We start from the raw sequence: 22,928 nt of genomic DNA, 5'->3' as shown, positions 1-22,928 counted from the left end.
AGGTAACTGGTGTGAGACAATCACAATCAATAAGAAAGTATAGTCCCAATCTTTGTTCTGAAGTAGCAACAACAAATCTCCATATATGCAATGGAGGCTCTTGGACCTCTTTCAAGCTGCATCTTTGGTTAATCAGAGAGAGCAAGATCCACTTTCCTCTCAAACATGCTAGTGGTGTTTTTCAGATTTGTTCCTGTTTTTTATTTGTATGGGGATTTTTGGTTGGCTGGGTTTGTTTGGTTTGTTTGGTTTTGTTTTTCTTTTTGTGATTAAAAAGGGTAGTGAAACAAAGTTTCTGTAAATAGAAGGTTCCACCTATCTTTTAAAAATTGGGTAAAGTTAGAAGAAAACACCAGTGGGCATAGCATTATTTTTGGTTCCACATTCAGTGCATCTTTATTGAATGACTGTGTAGAGAGACAGAATGCCTATACTGTAAGTTGGTACATTTTCTAATCTGCTAAAAATTTACGGAACAGCCAGCAATTTATTTCTGTAAAGTCTTAATTAGCTTTAATTGCCATAGGTCTATTTATACCTATTTTCACCAGTTTATTCAGTCTTCCTTTATGCTTACAGAACCACTATAAGAACATCTAGACTGTGAAAATGTTTTGCTAATTCAAACGTATATGAACCACAGGATGTATAATTTTCAGAACTATGTCTACATGGGCTGCAATTTACATTAAATTGCTGTTTTGGTTAAATGGCACCTTAGCTACCAAGCAACTCTTTGAATAGTTGTTTCTTTAATTATTATTTAATTTTGTGGTTATGACTGGTTTTCAGTTAAAGAGGGTACTACTGACAAATTCAATTAAAGGAAAATAGAGGACTTAATGGTCCATGCTAATGATTCATTTCATACATAATATTTTATCATTTTCTGAGAAAATTTATAATGAGTGCTTAGATTGTATTAATAAATGCTTACATTTAGTCTACATAAACTATAGTGATTAAAATATTTTGCTAATTATATCTGTTGATAAATGCTTTTGAAACAATTAGGTCCTTTACCTTAAAGTACTTTATCAGCAAAAACTTATATGAAAATGCATATTTAGTCATTAAGAAGGAAACACAAGTATAGAAATGTAATAACATATCCATAAGCAACACCTTTTGATATTTAAACAGCTCATGATATGCATCTCATGATATGCTCAGGAAAACAAACTTTGAAGAATTATAGCAATCAGTTCAATATGCTATCTGATTTTATAGTATCACATGAAGACGAAGGAGTTTGATAAATCGCCTTTTCAGGTATCTGAAGTAAGAAGAAGTACTTCTCTATCTCACAGCAGAGGCAGAAATTTTAGTTTCTAGTGTTTCTAAATAGTGTGTGTAGGAGTGAAAGGGTGGGTAAGTAGCTATTACAGTCTCACTTTTACATTTTGCATCCTCACTGATGAAGATAGATTGTCTTCCAAAGTGAATAAAGTCATAATTTACAAACATTTAAGAATATTACATACTGTTTTAAGATACCAAGCTGTTTCAGGACAATTTTGTTTTCATCACTTTTTCTTGCACTGAGAAATTAGTGCACAATCATTTGCTTTAATAAAGAATGCTATTAGCTTCAAAGGTAAAACAGATATATTGTAGTTGTTTCTGCAAAGTGCTTGACTAGTACTACTGGGATTTAAAATATGGGCTATTTTCAGGATTAAGGGCACAAGAAAGTAAACAAAAGGTAGGGTCTGAAGATTTTTAAGAGCAAAACAATAATTCAGGAATACAACTCAATGCAAATTCAAGAAAAGTCCTGTTTTTAAATCACTTACATAATCTGTCAATATCTTAGTGACTTCTTCATTTAAATTTTAGGTGGTGGCACTGGTTAAGGACTGCGATAAGCAAGTTACAATTAGTTTATCTTCATGACTCTTAAAAGTACTGAAATTCAGTATGCCATTTGGAAGTTGCTGTCAATTCTTCTATAAAAGGTGAAAAAAATTAGGTGCCAGCTTTCTTCTTTGAAGCAAAAGATTTCTTAGATCCTTGTCTGAAGAAACTCTTTATATTGGCAGTCACAGCCAAAATACTTGTGATTTGTGTTTCCAAAACTTCAACTGCAAAATCTGTTGATACCAAAATCTGATGTATTTAAATTTCTCAGTAGTAAATAATAAGAATTTAAGAATGAGCATAGGTCAGGATTATCAGGATCAGTGCATGACAATCAGAAACTTAAGTTTATTTTCCTCTGTCAAATAGTGATGGTAACATATTTTTCAGATTCCATCAATAAGCAGTGAAGTTGCATTCTTGAAAAATTCAAGTCCTCCTCTATATGCTTCAGAGCTGCATACACAGATCCATATACAGATTATTTTAATACTCATAAGAATCTCAGCAAAAGCAAAATGTCCTTTGGCCATGCTCTTTTTGTTCCTGGCTATTTCCAGAGAAAGGAGCTGAAAACCGAGATTCACTTTTCAAGTACAAATGAATAGCCATCATAGCAAAAACTAGAAATGGCAGCACAATCTAGGTTCTGCACTGATATGTTTTTTCATGTAGGAGCCCTACAAATGAAGATGACATACAATGAATACAAACAAACTGGTTCAGTATGATGCATTTTCACCTCCTTCTTCAAATTTTAGTTAAAATGTCATCAATTTGTTTCAATATGGAGTCTATGGTTTCTTGCCAAAACCTTGACAAGACCGATTGACCTGGTGGTATCCCTGATACATCACCACGAGACCGACGGCCCCCAGTAATCTTAATTTCAGACAACTGGCCAAAGGTGACCTGAATGGGGGCTTTGCCACCCACAGCTAATGCCTGCTGATCTACTTGACTGTATGGAAGCTGATCGAGACAGCTGGTGCCCAGTGCCAAGTCACTGAATGGCAGCAGAAAGGCTGGGGGAGGGTGCAACTTATTGCATCCTCTGTCTCTAGGGCTTAACCCATAAGTGAATATTATGAACTGAAGTTAGGAAGACTGTCATTACCCTTGTGTACTTCTTGAGGAAGTATTTTAATACACAACTTGTTATTTATCTGTTTTCCCACTTAAAGTTATTCACGTACTGAAGGATTCCCAAGTGTTTTGCAAGTAAGGGAAAAAATCACCTGTCAAGAAATTCCAGATGTTTATTTTTTAAAGTTTCTAAGGCATGTAGTGCTTACAGCTATCAATCAGGGAAGGAGCCAAACAGGTGACAGATATTAAAGGATTCTTAGGCACTGCACAGACTTGAAGTGCTATACACTTGGCAGAGGGGTTATGTTGCATTCATAACTTGGTGATCTGGATGGATACCTGCTGGAACTGATTGCCAAGTAGTATAAGTTAATGTGAGTCCTTAAATGCAGCCTGGTAGCTTCTTCTGCTCAGCAGAGACAGTGGCAGTGAGATAGGCAGCCTCTAGCAGCAAACTCCACGGAGAGTTGCATGCAAGCATAGCCACCCCTCCTGCTGCCACTGATCCATGATGATTATCATAAAAAATTGAAAGGCATTTTACTTTTAATATTGACCAGTACAATCACTAAGATATATTCTCAGGAACATTTTCCATCCATTTTTGGTTGTAATCTTTGTTGCTGCAATTATATAACACAGTTGTTCATTTTGTGGCACTCAGAAGTACCCTTTGGGGGTCAGCAGTGTTTATTGCCCTAGCACTCCAGATTTCCACATCTAAATATTTCTTGATATATTTTAATGAATGTCTTGGTAGCCCCCTCTACACTGAATATTCATATAGTAAAGACTGTGAGAGAAGATTATTATAATTCCCTAAGACACCTTGTAAAATGTACATTAAAATGTATAGATAACCCTATATCACAGCAATGTCCTTGAAAGAGATAATTTTGAAATTGGAAAAGTTAAGGGGAATTTCCCATAAAAGTACAGTTTTGCTAAACATTTTGTCTACTAAGGGATACCATTCTAAGGGGCAACAGAAATCATATTGCTGAAGAAAACATAACCATACTAAATTTTGCTACCTTTACTGCAGATTTCTAACTGCCTAAGTTTGATGTCTTTTTTTGCTGGGAAAATTTTCTAACATGGAGAAGACACATGGAGTCAAATGCAAGTAATGGGAAAAGGCTGCAATATCTCCCAGATTCCAATCCCTAACCTGTTAGATTATGACAGATTTCACAGACTTCCCGGCTATATGATGAAGTTAGCAGAGTACTTATATGACCTCAGGCCTAGGGATTTTTAGAACATCTGGAATTTGGTCTTCTGAAGTCTCCTGACTTTTTTTCTTAGCTTGCAGAGGGAGTCATGGTACATTTCTCATTTTGATGTCTACAGTTAAGTGGAAGGAATTCCACCCAAAAATGTTCTGATTAGTCCAATAAGTAGTGTTGGGTTTAGTTCTGAAAATGCTGCTGTCTCCTGATCTTTAAAATGTCCACCTCCTTCTACATCAGTTTGATAACAAGATTATGGCCTAATCTGTGCAAGGTCAATACTTAAAATGTAATACCAGCTACTCAGACTTATTTTCACCAAGACTGATAATGTGCTTTACAGAAAGGCGTGGGAGCATATTGCCCAACTTTATTTTATCTTTCAAGGTATCTATCAGGTCTTTAATATGCTACTCAATTTAGTAAAATTGATTTTTTTTTCCAATCAGAACCATAAGAAAGTTGATCAAACCTGTCTGAAGGCTCCAACACAGCCTGGGTCATTTGTATAGCAGAAAATTTTACTAATTATTTAATTTTTTTAACTGTACCATAAAAGACAATTTCAATTATTTTAAAGTAGAAAACAGATGTTAGTGAATTTGCATGGACTAATTAACTTTCTACAAATACCTCACTGTGAGTTCAGAAAGCTTCAATTGAAAAAATTATACATATCAAAAGAACACAGTCTAATATGCCCAAAACAAAGTAGAATTGTCTGAAATGTGAGCAACATATTAATGGTTATTCAGAAATTCAATTCCATTGGGTTTTTTATGTGAGCTGCATTAAAAAGGAAAAAGAAAAAAAAAAAAGGGCATTTATTTTTCTTTTATAACTACAACACCACAAAAATCAGCCCAGAAGTCCCATGGGTTAAATGTTAATCTGCAAACAAGGTAGGAACTCCCATGTTTGTCCCTGAGCAAACACACAGTGTCACTTTTTTTACCAGCCCCTCTAGTCAGTGCAGTTGTCTAAGGATTGAAATGAAAGTTCAGGCCTTTTCCTGCAGCAAGCAGAATCCTTCTTGTAAGGCAATGACTTCAGAGATAGATCTTCTCCACTTTGTTCTCAATCCTTTTGTTGGACCAATAATGTCTAGGAAGACAGTGATTTCTCAGGACTTCGGGCATGGAGTATTCTATTTACACAATTAGTTACCAGTAGGTATTTTCTCTTAATTTTACACATAAATTGTTATGTTTTTCATTCCTCCTTCCTCTTTCAGTCACCACTGTTCACTGCTCCTTCAAAAGACCTACTGTACTATTCACATACTTAATGTAGAACAAACTCAGGATCTCCTTCAGGAAGCCATCTAGCTGGCCTTTCCATTGGCTGTGTAAAGGATGTAGGCATTCACTGTAGGATGGATCCTGCACTGATCACATATTTTTCCCCTTGCAATTATTACCTCATGTGGATATATTGGATCCAAATCATAAGATTTAACAAAAAACTGCTTGCCTGCAAGAAAGGGAAGGAAGGAAGGAATTCGGAAGGAAGGAAGGAATTCGGAAGGAAGGAAGGAAGGAAGGAAGGAAGGAAGGAAGGAAGGAAGGAAGGAAGGAAGGAAGGAAGGAAGGAAGGAAGGAAGGAAGGAAGGAAGGAAGGAAATGGGGATGTACAAGGGTAGAAAACCAAATTCTAGGTCTCTTAATCATAAGAAAATAGAAAAGCTGGTATTAATCTTCAAATATAAGAAAGGTGGCTTCAAGGAGAAAGACTGCAGATTTCTGTCCATGTTTGTTGAAGATGCAAGAGAGGATAATGCTGAAAACTGCAATGTGGAGCTTATTATTGAGTTTAGACATTAGAAAAGACAAAGAAGAAACAAGCTCTCTCACTATGAGGACAATGAAGTAAATGAATAGATTGCCTAGGGAATTTTTGGAATCCCCAGACTGGAGGTTTTTAAAAACAGGATAGACAAACATCTGTCAGGGAAGATTTAGATACAGCTGGTTCTGCCTCGGGGTAGGAGGAGGGATTGAACATTCTTTCTATCTCCCTTCCAGCCCTACTTGCTATGAATCTATGATAAACGACAATAGTACTTCAACAGTAGACACTGAGAGGTCACTCAGGTAGTGACAGAAAAGAAGGAGTAATAGCAAGGAAAATCAGTGAGGATTTACCAGTCCTTGGTATCTCTTGCTTCCTCAACTGTGACTTTTGCAGGAATATTTCAACAGAAGGAAAAAGGTATTATGAAAGCACATTTTATTATTATTTTGAGACGTCAGAGCGTAAGACCAAAGGTGGAAACATGATATGTACGATAGGGCAAAAGAAAAATTTAAAAAATCAGGATCCAAGCAGAGACAAGGTAGCTGTCATAGACAAAGACCTTTATTCCTGCAATGGTTTTAATTGTGCATCAGGCAAAAAAAAAGACTTTTTACATTAATCTTTAAATGTTGCAAAAAGGCAATTCTTCTTTGGGTCACTACCCAGAGACAATTAAGACAGATCAGATAGATGATTATGACAACATTAATGCAAACATACAAAAATAGCATTTTTCCCCCTAGGATTAATATGCAAAAGTATGTAATAGCTTGCATTAAAATATGCAAGCTGAGAAACTGATATATGTGATTGTATTTGTGAAACTTATTGTATTTAAATACCTTTATTGCAAGGCATATGCACAAAACAACAATGTTAAGACAACCACATTATTTTTTCTTTTCATGAATTTTGCATGTTTTGCCATACAGAAATAATGCTGTGTTCAACATTACAGTGGAATAAAACATTTTCCATTACTTAAAAAAATATTTTTAAATGCCTTAAGCCTGTACCATTATTTTTGTTGCATTTTAACCTGTTAGAGATGCTCATGTTTTATTAGATTTTTTTTTTTTTGTGGGCGGAGCAAAACACAAAAGTCACAGCATCCATGAATACACTCAATCGGCTGTCACATCATAAACATGCTTCACATTTTTCTCTTTTTAATATGAGGCCAAGCAGAAATTAATTTCTGAATCTTATTCGGATAGATGATCAACAATTTTACTTCAAATGGCATCAAATCCAATATTTTAAATTCAAATACTGATTTTTAAAAGGATGTACAAATTTTACCATTTTCTCTGAGAGAAGTAGGTTTATTTTCAAGAACATGCCTGGAAACCCTGCTTAAATACATATGGAAAACAATAATTAAACTGTTTGCTTGATCAGCTCTATACTGCATGCTTTCCTTCTGTTCCTACTCCACAGAAAACTAATGATTTAAGGGTAAAAATGAAGAACCTGCATATGTATTAATCCTTTAAGGCTGTTCAGTCATCACTGTGCTTACATGTATGCAGTATAATATACAAATCTAAACAAGGGATGTATTTTTCTTCTCATTTATGCCATTACTTCACTGTGCTGTTTTTCACTTGTATGGAGGCAAGAGGTCAAACAGTGGACTTTTTTAAGGGATTATTTCAGATATGTATTAAAATGGAATTAAATTAAATACTCAGATAAAACCATTTTCCACTATCTGCTGCCATTTTCATTTTCTGCTTCAGAATGTCATTAACTGCAATAAATATTTTACTTTTCACTAAACAGGTCCGAAGAATCAACAGTATCACTGGATCAGCCTTTATAGCAATAAATACTCTCTGATTGCCTTGACTGGTTTTTTTTGATGAGAAGTTGTGGGCAAAGCAAGAGTAGAGAAGAAGCAGAGCTGTATCCCAGTAAGAAACAATTTAAATGGCAGAAATAGCACAGATTCTATGATAGGATGAAAACTTCTCCTTAGTCATTCCCAGCTAAGATTCACATCCTGCATTTCTACTTCAGTGATCCTGCAGCCTGGAGCAGACACAATCAGGTTTGTCAGGAACAGCAAACCACCTGGGCTGACCACCTCTGAAGGCTCTGGGTCTGCATGAGCTGCTCCTGCTTCTGCCCAGGTTCTGCTGGACAATGTTGTGCAATCACTTCCCAAATGCAGCGCTGCTCAGTGCAGTCATGTGGAGCCTCAAAATGGGACAAGGTAGGGGGCAGTGGAAAGTGGCCATGAACAGCTGATGGCTGGATGAAGTGGAGTGGAACAAGGGCAACAAAAATGATGGCATTTTGTTTTCCCATGCTTTGACAGCAACTTATTGGGGACATTCCCTCCTTCTCACAGACACTGCAGAGTAAGGTGTCTTTTAGCTAAAAATAAGGCAGTTAGAGCCATAAAAGTCTAAGTGCAGATGAGTTACAGACCTGAGAATAACATGTGTTTGGTGAAAGAAATTGTAAATATCACTGAATAGACCAGTTAATACTTCAGATAGATAATTTTCTCCAGTACAGGTTTCTCCTTAATCCTGCTCATTTATAGGCACTCAAACAGATCTAACAAAGTCCAAGCAAAAGCAGAAGATAAATACTTTGTTGCCCATGTCACAAGGAGACAACTTTAAATATTTCTGTATTTGAACAAAAATCTAGATTTTAATATATATATAACAAAATTTCCCCCTGATTATCTTCATTGTTTGCTATATGTGAAAATGAGTTAACAAACATTCCACAAAGACGCTGAAAAGCCAAAGTTAGCATAGATTTTGGAATATGCACAAAGAAAAACTGGCAAACATTTACAGCTGTAATATCCCAAACCAGTTTTATTAACTGCAGCTCTGATTTATTTCCCCATCCTCCTGTTCCAAGATCTGCACCTTTTCTTTCTTCTTTGGGATGAACAGAGATCATGGAACAGATTGTAAGTGAGGCAAATTACATGGTTGTTTATGGTTGTGTTACACATATATATATAATTTGCAAAGTATTCCCTAAAGAAATGGTATCAAATTTTTGGGGACAAGAAAGGATCTGATGACAATCTGTTTTCATTTTCATTTTCATTCATCTGTTTTATTTTCTTAGATAAATTTCTAGTACAGCAGCTACTGCTTTCCCATCATTGTCCATTTGGTTTCTTTTGTTCTTTTTTGCTTTAATGTTCATTAACTATATTATTTGATTAAATGATACCATCACAATTAGACGGAAACAAATCCAAATATATTTGAACAGAATCTTACATTTACTCCGTAAGCACTCTCCTTTAGATAAAATGTAAAGGCTTCCGTATTTTTGAGTTTGGCTTTGGTTTTGGGGGGTTCTTTGGTGCCTTTTCGTTTGTTTGTTTAAGAAACACACATTTAAAAAGATAGCAGTATTCCAAAATCCCTAAGTTACGTACACAATTGATCTGCAAATTTCAGCACCATGGTAATTTCACTTGGAATTTTTATGAAGTGATTTAGCATGAATGCCTTTACTTTTTAAGCTGCAAAATTTAAAAATAAAGTTCTGTTCTTCATCTTTTCACCTGGGTACTCTCAGCACAGAGTTGGTTTAAACAACAATAATTATTGGAGAGTTTTGACTAAAAGATAACTTCAGCTAAACACCAGAATTACCAAAGGTAAGTGCTCAGGAAAAAAGGAAAACTCCTCTGAAATGAACAGAATTATTAACAGTATTTGCCAAAGACAGGACTATTATCAGCATTTTGGAATACCTTTTAGTTAAATAAGAATCTATCAACTTAAATAGAACTTCCTGCCTGGAAGTGTCCTTTGAAATGACTGTTAGAACGAAAAATAATATATATTTTTTATTCCTTTTAAATCAACAGTTTGGAAAACCTGTAAATAAAAGAAAAATCTCCCCCTGACAAAAAAGCCAGAAAAGATAACCTTTATTTTAATTTCAATTCCATCAGCATGCAACAGAAACAACTCCTTTAAATCAATAGGGTGTCATAAGTCATTTGCAGACAAAATCAAGCTGTTGAAAGCAGATGCAATTTAAATATTTGATAAAACTCTATCTCATGCTCTAAGAAAATTAGTATAATGATTTTTTTTTAATTTAAAAAGCACGCAAGCAAAACAAAACAGAACAAACCCGATTCAATTCTTAGTTATTTCATGGAAGAAAAATTAAAAAGGCTAAATCCAACCCAGGGAAAACTTTCAGTCAACCAAGCTGCACTGCAGATTCAGTCAGTAAGAAGTGTTAGGAAACAAAAACATTACAATGTGAGCTCGTTGTATTTACAGGTAATATTTGCTTATTCAGGTAATTAATCATCATGATTAATTATAGTGGAAAGTGGACAGATTATTTCAGTAAACCAAGATTACTTGCCTATGGGTAGAGATCTGGGAGCTGGATATGTACAATTTCACTAATAAATGATAAGGATCACTGGTGAGGCAGGTTGCAGAGCTTGGGAAAAGTAGTAAGTTACTAAGTGAAACTGCTTTTGGCAAATATTGACCTTTGAGTTCTTAAACTGGAGCATATATAAACAACACAGTGTTCTCTGGCAAGTTTTCCCTGATAACCTGCTGGAAAAGGGACAGAATATCCTCTAGCCATTTTGCATGCACAATTTAGCAATTATGTGGTCAGAGGAAGGATGATTCTTTTAAGGTGCTGGTAGATGAATGGTAGATGTTCACAGGCTTTACACATTTACAACGGAATTTCAAAATCTAACACAGCGTAATCAATATCAACTCCAATTCTTCTATACTGAGATAAATGATATCGATCACTCTACTGGGAACACACACACAAAAACAGAAAGAGAGGTAGGATTCAGACTCAGAAAGCAGGTCATACAGATCAAAATCATAGCACTGGCAATACTGGCTTAAGGACAAAACATTAAAGTAAGGCTGTTTCACTCAGCATGGAAAATCTGAAAAATTATTTTGATGTATTTAAAAGCAGAGCATTCTAAAAAAGAAACACTAATTTTATCTCAAGTTTCTATTATGGTTGAATAAAAATTTTCAAAAGCATATCAAAAGTTAGTTTTAGATAATTATTATAATCAGGAATCATGCTTAGAATGAGAATATAAATGATTTATAATTCTAGCCTTACTTGAAAATTAAATTTTCATTTCAAACTTGACTAAAAATTTTGCAAAATAAACATTTTTTAATACATTTTGTGAAAATACTACAAACATTGCAGTGCAATCCAAATTAAGCTGTGGATGCACACAGAGTTTGCCTTTTGAATTTCTTTTATCTGTCAGACCTTCCAACTTTTCTGGGTTATACTCAGGAGCAGAGGGTAAGAGAAGCACATTCAAAATCCTTCGCGGCCACAATTTTATTCCTAATTGGTGTTTCCACACTCTTCATGCATTCATCAATCAGATGTAAATTACAGTATGCCTGATTGGGTCTCCTTCACCCTAACCATTCCCTGCTGACTGGCAGTGCTTGCCAACTGCTGCAGCAGGCAAGATGAGCAGCAGTAACAGCACCTCTACTGTTTTGGTAGGTCTTGGCCACTAGCAGTATCATAGATAACAACTGCTCACTTAACACCTATTGAATGTCTTGAGCACAATTGTCCCTTTGAAGAATGCAGCTGTCACCTTTGATCAAGCATGAGACATCACTGGCAGCAAGTAATATAAAAGAGTAGGTCCATAAATTCAAACACTGTGGCAATTTCAGAGGAGCTCCTTTATTCTGGAAACAAGCACAGAAAAATGTCTAATTGGTGTGGAGGGAAGAGACACAGCAGATAGAAGCTTCAGAAAAGCTTTTTTCATAATATTTAAACCTAGTGAGTGATCAGAGAAAATACTGTAGAGTCAATAATCCAAACAAACCAGGAGGATGGGTTGTGCACCACTGGAAAAATTTAATAAATACACAAATTGAAACACTTGCAGTCACTTTAAAATGTAGCACCCAGACTTTATTCTACAGTCTCCAGTCTGCTAAAGTACAGTTCTTATGCTACATAAGCATGGATTTTGTGTATTTTAAAGCAGAATGCTGTCTAAGATTACCCTCAAACTAGCATACCCCCCTGCTAGTCCCTTTGAGAGGATTCCCAAGTCAAAAAGGAGACTGCAGAGTTGTTTATGTGAGGGACTGTGGGGAGAGGGAGGAAGAGGAGCAGTGGGAGGAGAAGGGCAGACATGGTGTTGTTTGGCCCAGTGGACAAGGAAAAGCAATAATGGAAATTCATAGATCAAAACTTTTTTATTTTTCTAATTGATGTATGGATACAAAAATGCTGTTAGCAAGGAATTTTCCTGCTTCTTTCTAAGCCATGGGATACTTTTCTCTCTCATGGAAGACAGTAGTAGAGTTCTATAAACTATGAACACCTGTGACCTTGTAGAACTATGTTTATGGTACAGTAGAAAATATTTTGACAATGGATGTTTAGGATTTCTAGCCAATCGACCCAGGGGGTGGCTGATCCTTTGTCCAATTAGACTATGAAGAAAAAAGTCTATAAAAGAGTTTGTAAAATAATTAAATTTTAAAAAGAGTTTATAAAATAATTAAATAAATCAATCTTGCTGCACAATGCCTGCCTGCTGGATCTTCTCTCCTCCTCCCTACGGCTGCAGGATACAGCAATATTGATGTGCACCAGTTTAAGGGCAGTATAGATGGTAGCACTGCATTTCATTGACCCTAGCACTATTTTCAGGGAACGGGAATAATAAGTCGCGTGGGTGTCACTTACAGAAAGGTATGAACTGTTCAAAGTTTTATCATTGTGTTGGGCAGAAGCAGGCTCCCTTCATCTTCACTGATAGATGTCATTTTGTTCTGTGTTTTTCTTGAACCAACACCTTAAATGCAATCTTCTCTTTCTGACTAACTAAGACTGATGTTCCCTCATTTCTGCCTGTGAATACTGAAAGTGAGTTCATTGTTTCTGTGGCCAGCACTGAGCAAAGGCAATGGGGCATCCAGAATGGAAAGGCAGTAGCTTTTACAAGACTCAGGTTTGAGCATCAGGAGAGGCATCTGGAAGACAAACACCTTTAGCTTATGTAGGTAAATATACCATTTGGGGCACAGAGATCAGTCCCTGTTATGAATATCCAGACTGCATGGGGGTTACAAACATTGTCAAATATTATGCAAAAGAGCACAATTGAATTAATCTCATTTAATGATCCACTGACTTTTAAATACTTTTAATGTCCGCAAGTGACCCAACAACATTTCTAACATCATTTGTATATCACAACTAAATCATTATTACATCATAAAATGCATCTTTGTATAATATTAAGAGTGTGTTTTGTAATCAAAGGAGGTGGAAGTGTGGGACGAAAGAGCAAATGTAAAGTTTATGTGGTATGTATTATGAACATAAGAAGATAACCTAAGAGGAGTGCTCAAATGCTGCTTGGAAGGATGGGTGCTAGCTGTGGCAAACAGCAGAAACATTTGTTCTACTTCCATTTTACTTTCAGCAATACAGTTTGCAGTCTTTGTGCCTCTATTTTCCTTTTCACCCTTTGCCTCTCCTGTCAACTAAGCTGTACATTCTCCATGGACAGAATTTATAGATATATATCACACTTAAAAAATCGTGAATGCGAATATGACTGGGATGCATTTCACTAGATGTTACTTTACTGGTAATAAACCCTGTGACTGCTTGTTTTATCCTCCAGAGCTTTGTGTTTAAGGAGATCCCCGTTTGTCTCGTCTCCCCTCTTATCCCTCCAATGTCAGGGTGGTTAGATTATTCCCCCAGGTCATGGAAGACCCAAGTTCAGATCAGCACGTTTGTCTGAGCAGAATGACATTCCTTCTGTCACATCTTTAAAATCCATGACGTCATCTGACATTTGAAGATGGGTTTCTTAACATGCTCTGCTGTTAATGCTGTCCTCAATGACAACAAGAGCTTCAATTCCAATCAACCACAAGGCCTCTGTATTTCTTTTTGTGCTGCTTTTCCTCCATGACCCAGTGGAGTTAAACAGCAGCTGCTGCAGAGTTTTCCTCTCCTCTACTTCCAAGTCACCTCAGACAGCTGAGCTGTCTGAGGTACATGCCTTATCATGTAGCAAAAAGCCAATGGCAGTGCTTTTTGAATATTTCTAAATGTTTCTTCAGGCACAGTTACTTCACACATTTGAAACTAAAGTTACAAACAGTTCTGAGTTGCCAGAAATTTAGTTTCTTCAGCAAATAAATTCTTTCTGCTCCCACAAAAGAAAAAAAAAATCACTGCACTACTCTGTTCTATCACTTTCATAGTTTTATGAAGAGAATGACTGAATTCATCAACAAAGCATGTTGGAAAGAGACAGATTCATCTAGGGGCCAAAAGTACAGCATTTTGGAAGAAATAAACAGAAATTACCTAAAAAGATAGAGATAAGTCCAGAAATAGGCAGTCTCTGTCAATGAGTTCAGGATTACAGGTTGCCCATGCGCTTGAAAGAGGAAATTCAGTGCCTAGAGAAGGCAACGAAATATTCAAGTCATCAATGTATGCAGAAGAACTGAGGCAGGCCTCATAGAAAATAATAAAGTTTTGGGAATTAATTCAACAACCACAGATGAAAAAGAATCCCAAGAGAAAAAGTTGACTATGAAGTATGGGAAGGTATATGGTGGAAGACATTTTTATTGACGAAGTCCAAAATCATGACTGAGGAGAACAACATGGTAATTTGACTTTGAGAAGGAGTTAACTGTGGCACTTTTACCATAATGAAGAAGGCAGGTAATGGGGACTTCAGAGAGCTGAATTCTCAACTCTGTGACATATCCTGACAATTATAAGACTAACTAAACAACCACAGGAAAAAAAAGAACTAGAAAAGAAGAAGTTCTGAAGCTCCGCATTATAATTCTTCTCTTCCCACTTTGGAGCCTGACAAAAAAATGCATTATTAGAAATAAATAAAAGCAGGGCATGAAATGGCTTCCCAGAATAAACTGTAATTTATAGAAGGAAAGTAAAATGTCTTCTCTTCTATTTAAAAACCCCTGCAAACCAGAAATGCACAGAGTGAATGGATTTTGAGATATTCTTAGTGAAAGCAGAAAGTCACTAACACATCTGTAATTGCCAGGGGCTTATTCTTCATAAAAATTTATATTCTCAGGATGCCCATGTCATCACAGCCTATTACAAGCAAGTATTTTGCTCTTTTGCAAAACACCTGCTTAAATACACAACATAAGTGGCTGTATTAAAGTACTTATCTCTGAGTATGGAGAGGGCTTCTTTTTGGATATGTAAATATTCCCTTAAAAGAAAATACTATAGTAGAGTGACAAAAAAGTTTCCATTATGGTTCAAATTAAAAAAAAACAAAACACAGTACTTTAAAAGTAATTTTCTTTGTTTCTTACTTTATAGACCATTCTTTTAGAAGGAGTCAAAGGACAGATATATTGGAACTCAACTACCTGTGCTAGTGAACCACATACAGATATTTAAAAATGGGTACCTCTCACAGATATACAGTGTGAACCAAGTGCTTTTTTAAGTGAGCCTCTCATATCTCATGAACATTATAAATTGCAGCATGCTCCTTTTCACGCTACTGGAAGAAGCAAAAAATGATCAATAAAAGACAAATGTAACTCAGTGACCAGTAATTTTTTTTCTGGTCACTCAAATAGCTTTCTTTGCTTTACCTTTGTTGAGCAAGTGAACAGAGGTCAAGCAGCTCCACCTCAGTCAGATACACCTTGGTTTACCTGGATGAAGCACCAAAAGGTGAATCCTGGAATTCTGGTGAAAGTGCCAGAGGTCATCAAAAGGGAAACAAAAGCTTGGGGCATCAGTAAAGATTGTTTTGACTTGGCATCAAAATCCTGTGGAAATCACATGGTTTAAAAGGCAGATGAACAACCTTCTCCAAATATCTCAAAACCTCTCCAAAGTCAAACATTTGTTCATCCTTACTGGCCAATGAAGGCAGGAAGCAGGTGGTAGATACAATTAAATGCCAGGATGTCAAACAACTTTTTCCACAGGTGTTCCAATCCTTATCCAATATGGAAGAGAAACAGTTGCCTATGTTTCAAAGGCAAAAAGAACCAGGAAGAGGACAACTAGAGGGATATGCTCTATGAAAAAAAGAAGGAAATATCTTACTCAGAGAATTCCTCTCTATTTCATTTCTAGCAATTTCAAGGTGGGTACAGCTATCATGAAACCTTCTACAACATCTCACAGAGTTATTGAATGACTTGTATTTATAAACCTCCATTAATGCTTTTCCTTGTCAAATTGCTTACTATTTTCTTTTATATATCTATATATAGAGATATATATATTTAGATATTGTTCTTGAAACAGCACTGCATCAAGTAAACATTAGTCTCATACTAAAAAGATTTTTTTTCTTGTGACATTGTAATTTTCTTTATTGATATATTCCTGACTTGAAATGGCACATTTTCACTAGAATTTTCCAATTGTATTCATGTATCCTTAGCATAGTTCCAGCTGTTTCAGAGTAGCTTCTCCTTATTGACTTATTGGCATGATATTTTTGATAAGGTGCTCCACTACTAAAGATAGGGATCTTTTCTAGGATCCACACACTTTCATTTGTGCATAGGAATCTCTGATCTATATTTACAGTAGCTTTATAATTTAACAGATGTTTGGACAGTTACAGTCCCCTCTGGGACAGTACTGTGTGGTTTTGAACTACTCCAGAGTTGTTCTATGAATATTTTTCCTCACTCTCTTATAGTCCTGGGGGTCTGTAACAGATGCTAATTGTGGTTTCTTCTTTGTTTTTTGATAATCTAGTCTTACCCAAATTATTCCGCTGCTGCCCTCATCATTATTGAATTGTATCTTACTGATTTTCAAGGTTTCAAGCAATAGATAAGACCACACTATCTACAGCTTATACACACACAGCATAGCTTAAAAGTTTCATATGTGCATATGGAGATGGTGAGAGCATTCAAGAAATAGGGGCTTTTGGCAGAGAACATCCCACACCTCCTGTCCTTTCAGAAATATGCCTTGGAATAATTAGCAGCTCCATCTCAACTTCCCAATTTGCCACAATGCTCTCAGATATTATGCTGCTGCTCCACAGTTTTCAGAGGGGCTTATCATGCTGCATGCAGATCTGTTCTCTACATCAAATGCTTTAAGACATTAATAGCATGACCTTGAAAAATTTTTAAGCAGTTTATCTTATGTGAAGTTTGCCGACTTGCACAGGTGAAGATGCCACATTGTGTAACAGCACACATTATGTGCCCATGTTCACCATGCACTACATGTAGCCTGGGACCCTGCCAGAGTAGCCAGCTTACTTGGTTCAGAGAGAATGGAAACCATTCAAAAATAACAGCCATAATAAATGCTCAGGTTGCACTTCATCTTTTAGTTCACAGGAGGCAGAAGGCAAAAACTATTTTGATAAAGTAGCAAATATTCCAATTCCAGAACTTAGGACTCCAGTGGAGAATGAAGAGGCAGACAATGCTATCTATTTATAGTACATTTTGCCTGAATCCCTTCTTTTGTACACAACAGCCATGGTCTTTCATGCAGAACCACTGTAGATGGACAGCTGTGTGTCTAAACATCTGTGATGAACAGAACTCAGATGGGAGCTTAAAAAAAGAGAAAACGGCATCAACATATTCATAAGTTGGTGTGTGAACAATGAAAGCACATATTGTAGGTCTGAAGGAAAAAGGCAGAATCAGCTTGTAAAAAAAACCCACGAAATTCTCTAAGAAATTCTTTTTGCAGATGTCAGCATAAGCTTTTTGCCTGATTTAGTGTAGCAGTAAACTCAGGAAGGGGACTAAAGAAATTGCTTTGACCAACCAGGAATTTCAAGGAAGTATCTATAAATCTGAAAATCAAAATTTGATCATAACTCGATCCAGAAGAACTATAACACCTTAAAAAAGAAAATAAAAGGAAAAAAAAAAAGTGAACTGAACCAGCTCTGACTTGCTTGTGTTTATTAGATCAAGATCAGCCTAAAGCTGAAGGCACACAGTAATAATCTCTGACCCTCCCAAGGTTCCACCAGTGCCTTTTACTGGCTTTCCATATGTCAATAAGGCAAGTTTGATGCTTAAAAAAAAAAAAAAGAATAAAACAAAATTAAAGATCCTGCATTGCTGACTGGACATCAGCCTGAGTATCAGGCTTTGTTGTCCTCACTTGTACTGATGCTAACTTAATTTTCAAGTAGCTCTAATCATAACTGTCAGAAGTGATAACCTATGACTTGAAGGATGTTATCAGCATCTCTCTACTCTAGAGAATCATAATGAAGCATATAGAATGTATCTTCACCTGAATTTGATCCCTATTGTTCATTTAATTGTTTACTAATTAATTGGTTTCTAAATCTCATAAATTTTTTATACATTATAATCTATTGCCAAAGTAAGATAGAAGCTCTCTTCTCCTTGTCTTTCTTAAAAGAACATAAGTGGTGCTCTAAGTAAAAAAAAAAAAAAAATGACCCTTGTCTTTCAAGTTTCCCTTCCTCTTTTCATAAACAGTTTCCTGGCATACCTAGTGATATTTCTCCCAAGAGAGACCAAAACTCCACTAGCTTATATTTTCCTTATAGGAATTTTCAACAATCTTCAGTGGTTTTGACATGTGCAAAACCGATGGGATACTGCAGACTCCAGCACAGGCATACATTTAAAGAATATATTGCACCAAACTGCATATGCCAGTACATTGCAGAGTTTCCACTGCATTGGGTATCTGCTGTCTCTTTTACTGTAGTTTCTCACATGTGAGAACAAGTCACAGCTTCTAGAGTGGAAAAATCTAAAGCTTTCTTACCTGAAAGGCAGGGTACTATAATTTTTGCTATTTAAAACTGCATGCTTCTTTTCAATAATCAAAAAATACAAATCCACAGTACAAAAGAATTCTGTCTTATAAACGCATGTTCCCTAAATGACCTTAAACTTTGAGAAAAAGAGGCACAAAATCATTGCTTCCAACCTTTTAACTCACCATAAATAAAAAAAGGGGTTATCACAGGGTAGTAACTGTGAGTTATCTGCGAACAGACTAATTTTCTCAAACATATTTGTTATTCAAAATTAATGTATAAATTTCTGCGGGTGATTCCTAGCTTGATCACCAGTATGAGAGCAGTCTATTGTAGACAAAATAATGATGGGATATAGAGGTCACACATTATGTATCAGAGTCCCTAAGCAGTAATCTCAGCTCCAATATGAGCTCCAAAGTTACTTATTCGCATCTTTATTGCCTTCTGGGATTGAGACAGTCTTGACCGATAAGAGATTTTAACTAAGAAATAATAGAGTAGTAGTCCATTTTAACAGACAGAAAAAGGAAATCTGGCAAATGACAATAAAGAAGATATGCCAAACAATCATTCCTTTATTATTATTCCTCTATTACCACTAGTATCTAAAGTCTTTCCCTGTTGCTCACCCTCTTGACAAATACTGACATGATTCAAACTTTTCTTAGACTCTTCTGTGAATCTTCAAAGATGGAGAAATTACTGCCTATAAAAACTGTAGTACTATCTTTATTGGAAGAGGTCTGAGAGGGCAGTTTGGGAAGCCACTGCTATGAAAAGATCTTAGTGTGCCTTCCTGTCAGGGCTGGGTTCCAGACAGCATGTCCACACATTGCATTCTTTGGGCAGAAGTCAGCATCCCTCTTCTCTCTTATCTTTAGAGCAAAGATACATCTGCCCTTGCCTGAATATGGGGACAAAAACATCTGTTCATTGATAATCCTTATTTCACATCATCCATACTCATAACTGAAATAGAGGAAAGCTGCAGTGGACTCAGTCTGAAGCACAGGATGGTCTCTGTAAGACAGTACTGTGACCTGCCTTGGAAGTTTCCATAAATTGACCAGACAAGAACCTAAAAAACTTGATTGCCCTTGCTATGGTCTGGAGGTCATACTAGAGACCTCCAGAAGTTCCTTCCAACTAAAATTTCCTGTGACTCTCACCCACACTGGTCTTGTGACCAGTAGCAAAGATCTTTGTTGGGTAATTGTAGAGATTCAGAAGAACACTTACCTTTAAGAGATAGAATTAATGAATACAGCAATTTGATAGCTGGTTAGCCATATCAAAACATGACAGACTTAGAACAAAATAAAATGGAATTCAAAATGAGAAACATGGATGTAACTGCAAAATGATACATTTATTTACCAAACTTTCATTGTGCTAGAATATGAAGATACCTTTTTCAATGAGATGCAATGACTTTTCATAGAAAGAGGAGTGGTGTAGATTAATAGATCTAGGCTCAAAGAAATCATTAGGTCACAAAATGATGACAAACTGCTGATCTCATGCAGGTGCCTGAAACTTGTTTGTGGTTCTGGAATATCTGAAGTGAGGAGGGAGATGAACAAGCAATTGACAAGTATTAAGACGCTAGCATAAGACCTTGCTTAGAACAGTCTCTACAGACATGTTCATGAAAGGTAAATTTTAACTAGAATTTATAAAAGGAGGTAAATTAATATGATAAAGCAATGAAGATTTCACTCTTTAAGAAGAAACACCAGAATGAAATGATTGAACAATAGGAGAAGGACTACAGGTCTTTTTCATAAATCTAACAGCAGACAGGAAGGAGAAAAAACCCCATCTATTTAAGGCAAAGCATGAGAATAAGAAAACACAGATATAAAAACAAGATGAGAAAATTTAATCTGGAAATTACCGTGTTCCTCTCTGCTACAGAAATCAGCTTCCAATGAAAATTTTCACAGAATCACAGAATATGCTGATATGGAAGGGATCCATAAGGATTGTCGAGTTGAACTCCTGACTCTGCACAAGGCCATGCTGAGAAGTCACATCATGTGCCTGGGAGCATTGTGCAAATACTTCTTGAAATCTGTCAGACTTGGTTCTGTGACCACTTCCCTGGGAGGCCTGTTCCAGTGCCCAAACACCCTCTGGGTGAAGAACATTTTTCTAATATCCAACATGAACCTCTCCTGACACTGTTCCAAGGCATTCCCTTGAGTCTTGTCACTGTTCACCACAGAGAAGAGATCAGTGCCTCCCACATCTCTTCCCCTTGTGAGGAAGTTGTAGACTGTGATGGGTTCTCTCCTTTGTCTCCTCTTCTCCAGGCTGAACAGACCAAGTGACCTCAGCTGCTCCTCATACAATTTCCTTCCAAGGCCCTTTACCATCTTCCTTGCCTTCCTTTGGACACTCTCCAATAGCTTTTTGTCTTATATTGTGGTGACCAAAACTGCACACGGGACTCAAGGTGAGGCCGCACCAGTGCACAGCAGAGTATTGGGCAAGGGGTGCAAGGGACAAAGGGAAATTCGTGTAGTCTCAACACTGAGGTTGATAACCATCTCAGTGAGAGTGCATTATGATGTTGCTTATTATAAGAACATTGAAATCAACAATCCAAAGAATTCCACTGCCAATCTTATGCTCCTCCTGACAGACTGCAGTCATGAGGACCAGAAGGGATTACCTCCTCTCTCAGCTGATTCTGAAAGCAGAGACTCTCTAAACATGGAATTTCATTTCAGGACTGGTGTGTATCTCTCTACTTGTATCTATCTTGCAAACAAATGAGGAGGAAGGCAGGAAAAGCAAGTTAATGTGTAAAGAAATGCACACAAGGTACCAGATTTCACAGGTGCCAGAGTAGGACACTTTCAAGGACTGCTAGTATCACACAATCACAACTGAAAAAATCTTAATTTCATTATTATTTCCACACACATCAGATTCTGGAATAGAAAATGCTTATTCCTTTTACAAAAGATTCTGTTCAGTAAATCCTTTCCATTCTCTACTCTTTTCACTGTTATGCATGACTTACTGAGGTGAATGGAAGTGGATATGGAATTTATAATACAAAATCTTTTAAAAAAATTAAATAAAATTTGACCAACATTTTTTCCACTCCTAGTTTTTGGAATTGCTTTTCATTCATGGATAAAAGGTGAGATTATAGGAAGTTATGTCAATATCTTATTTTTCTCCAAGAACAAAGAACATGTCATTCTGTGCAAAGAACACAAAAATTCTGTACAAATGAAAATGATAATGGCAAGAGAGCTGAACAGAAAAATATTTGGACCTTCAAAGCATCAGATCTGAAGAACCAACCACAGAAGTTGTTTTTACATTTGATTTTTTAGATTTTTCTTTTTGGGAAATGCAGTAGTCCATTTATTATTATTACTAATATTATTAATTATTATTATGAAATTAAGTCAGAAGAGAAAACTGCAATCATCTGCAAGTTTGCTTACATCTTCCAAACTTCTCTGTTGTGCTAAAGGAAGAGGAGTCCAGATAGTGAAGTATGGATTTACATGTAGATCCATCAAAGATTAGCTTGACTGGGAATGGCAAAGGAATCTTGGTTTGATCTCCCTTCTAGTAAAGAAAAGAGGACACTTTAGCATTTTAGCATAGTGAAAGAGCCATAAAAAGTTATAAAAGACAAACTGTGTACCATAACTTCTAGTTTATGATTCAACACATGCAGTCCTTTTGGGATTAGGTTCTCCTCCCATATCTTTGAGCAAGGTGCATGTAATCTAAACTTGACCATTAGGATCAAGGCAGGATCAAGCCTTGTTTCTCTTAAGAGCTAAGGTTCCTGTAGGTTCTCTTTAGACATAATGCACTTTCAGAGCTCAGTTCATGTAATCTAAGTATTTACACAGGAATAGCATTGTGGTAGATCACCAAATATTCTCCAGTGTCTACAGAGTCTAGAGAACTACCTTAAACCCTTGAGATACTGCCTCAGTGCCCTAAGGTTCCCATGAAGCATGCAATTTACTATCCCAAAAAGTCACTTAGAAGTATACAGTCTTTCATCCAATATTTTTTTTTCGCACGCTGCTCAGCACCCTAGATGTTCGGAGCTTTTTCCTGATAAAGCCAGGGCAAAA

This window comes from Coloeus monedula (genome assembly GCF_965178545.1).
Source record: "Coloeus monedula genome assembly, chromosome: 3".
NCBI lineage: Eukaryota > Metazoa > Chordata > Aves > Passeriformes > Corvidae > Coloeus > Coloeus monedula.
This window is presented reverse-complemented; position numbering follows the sequence as displayed.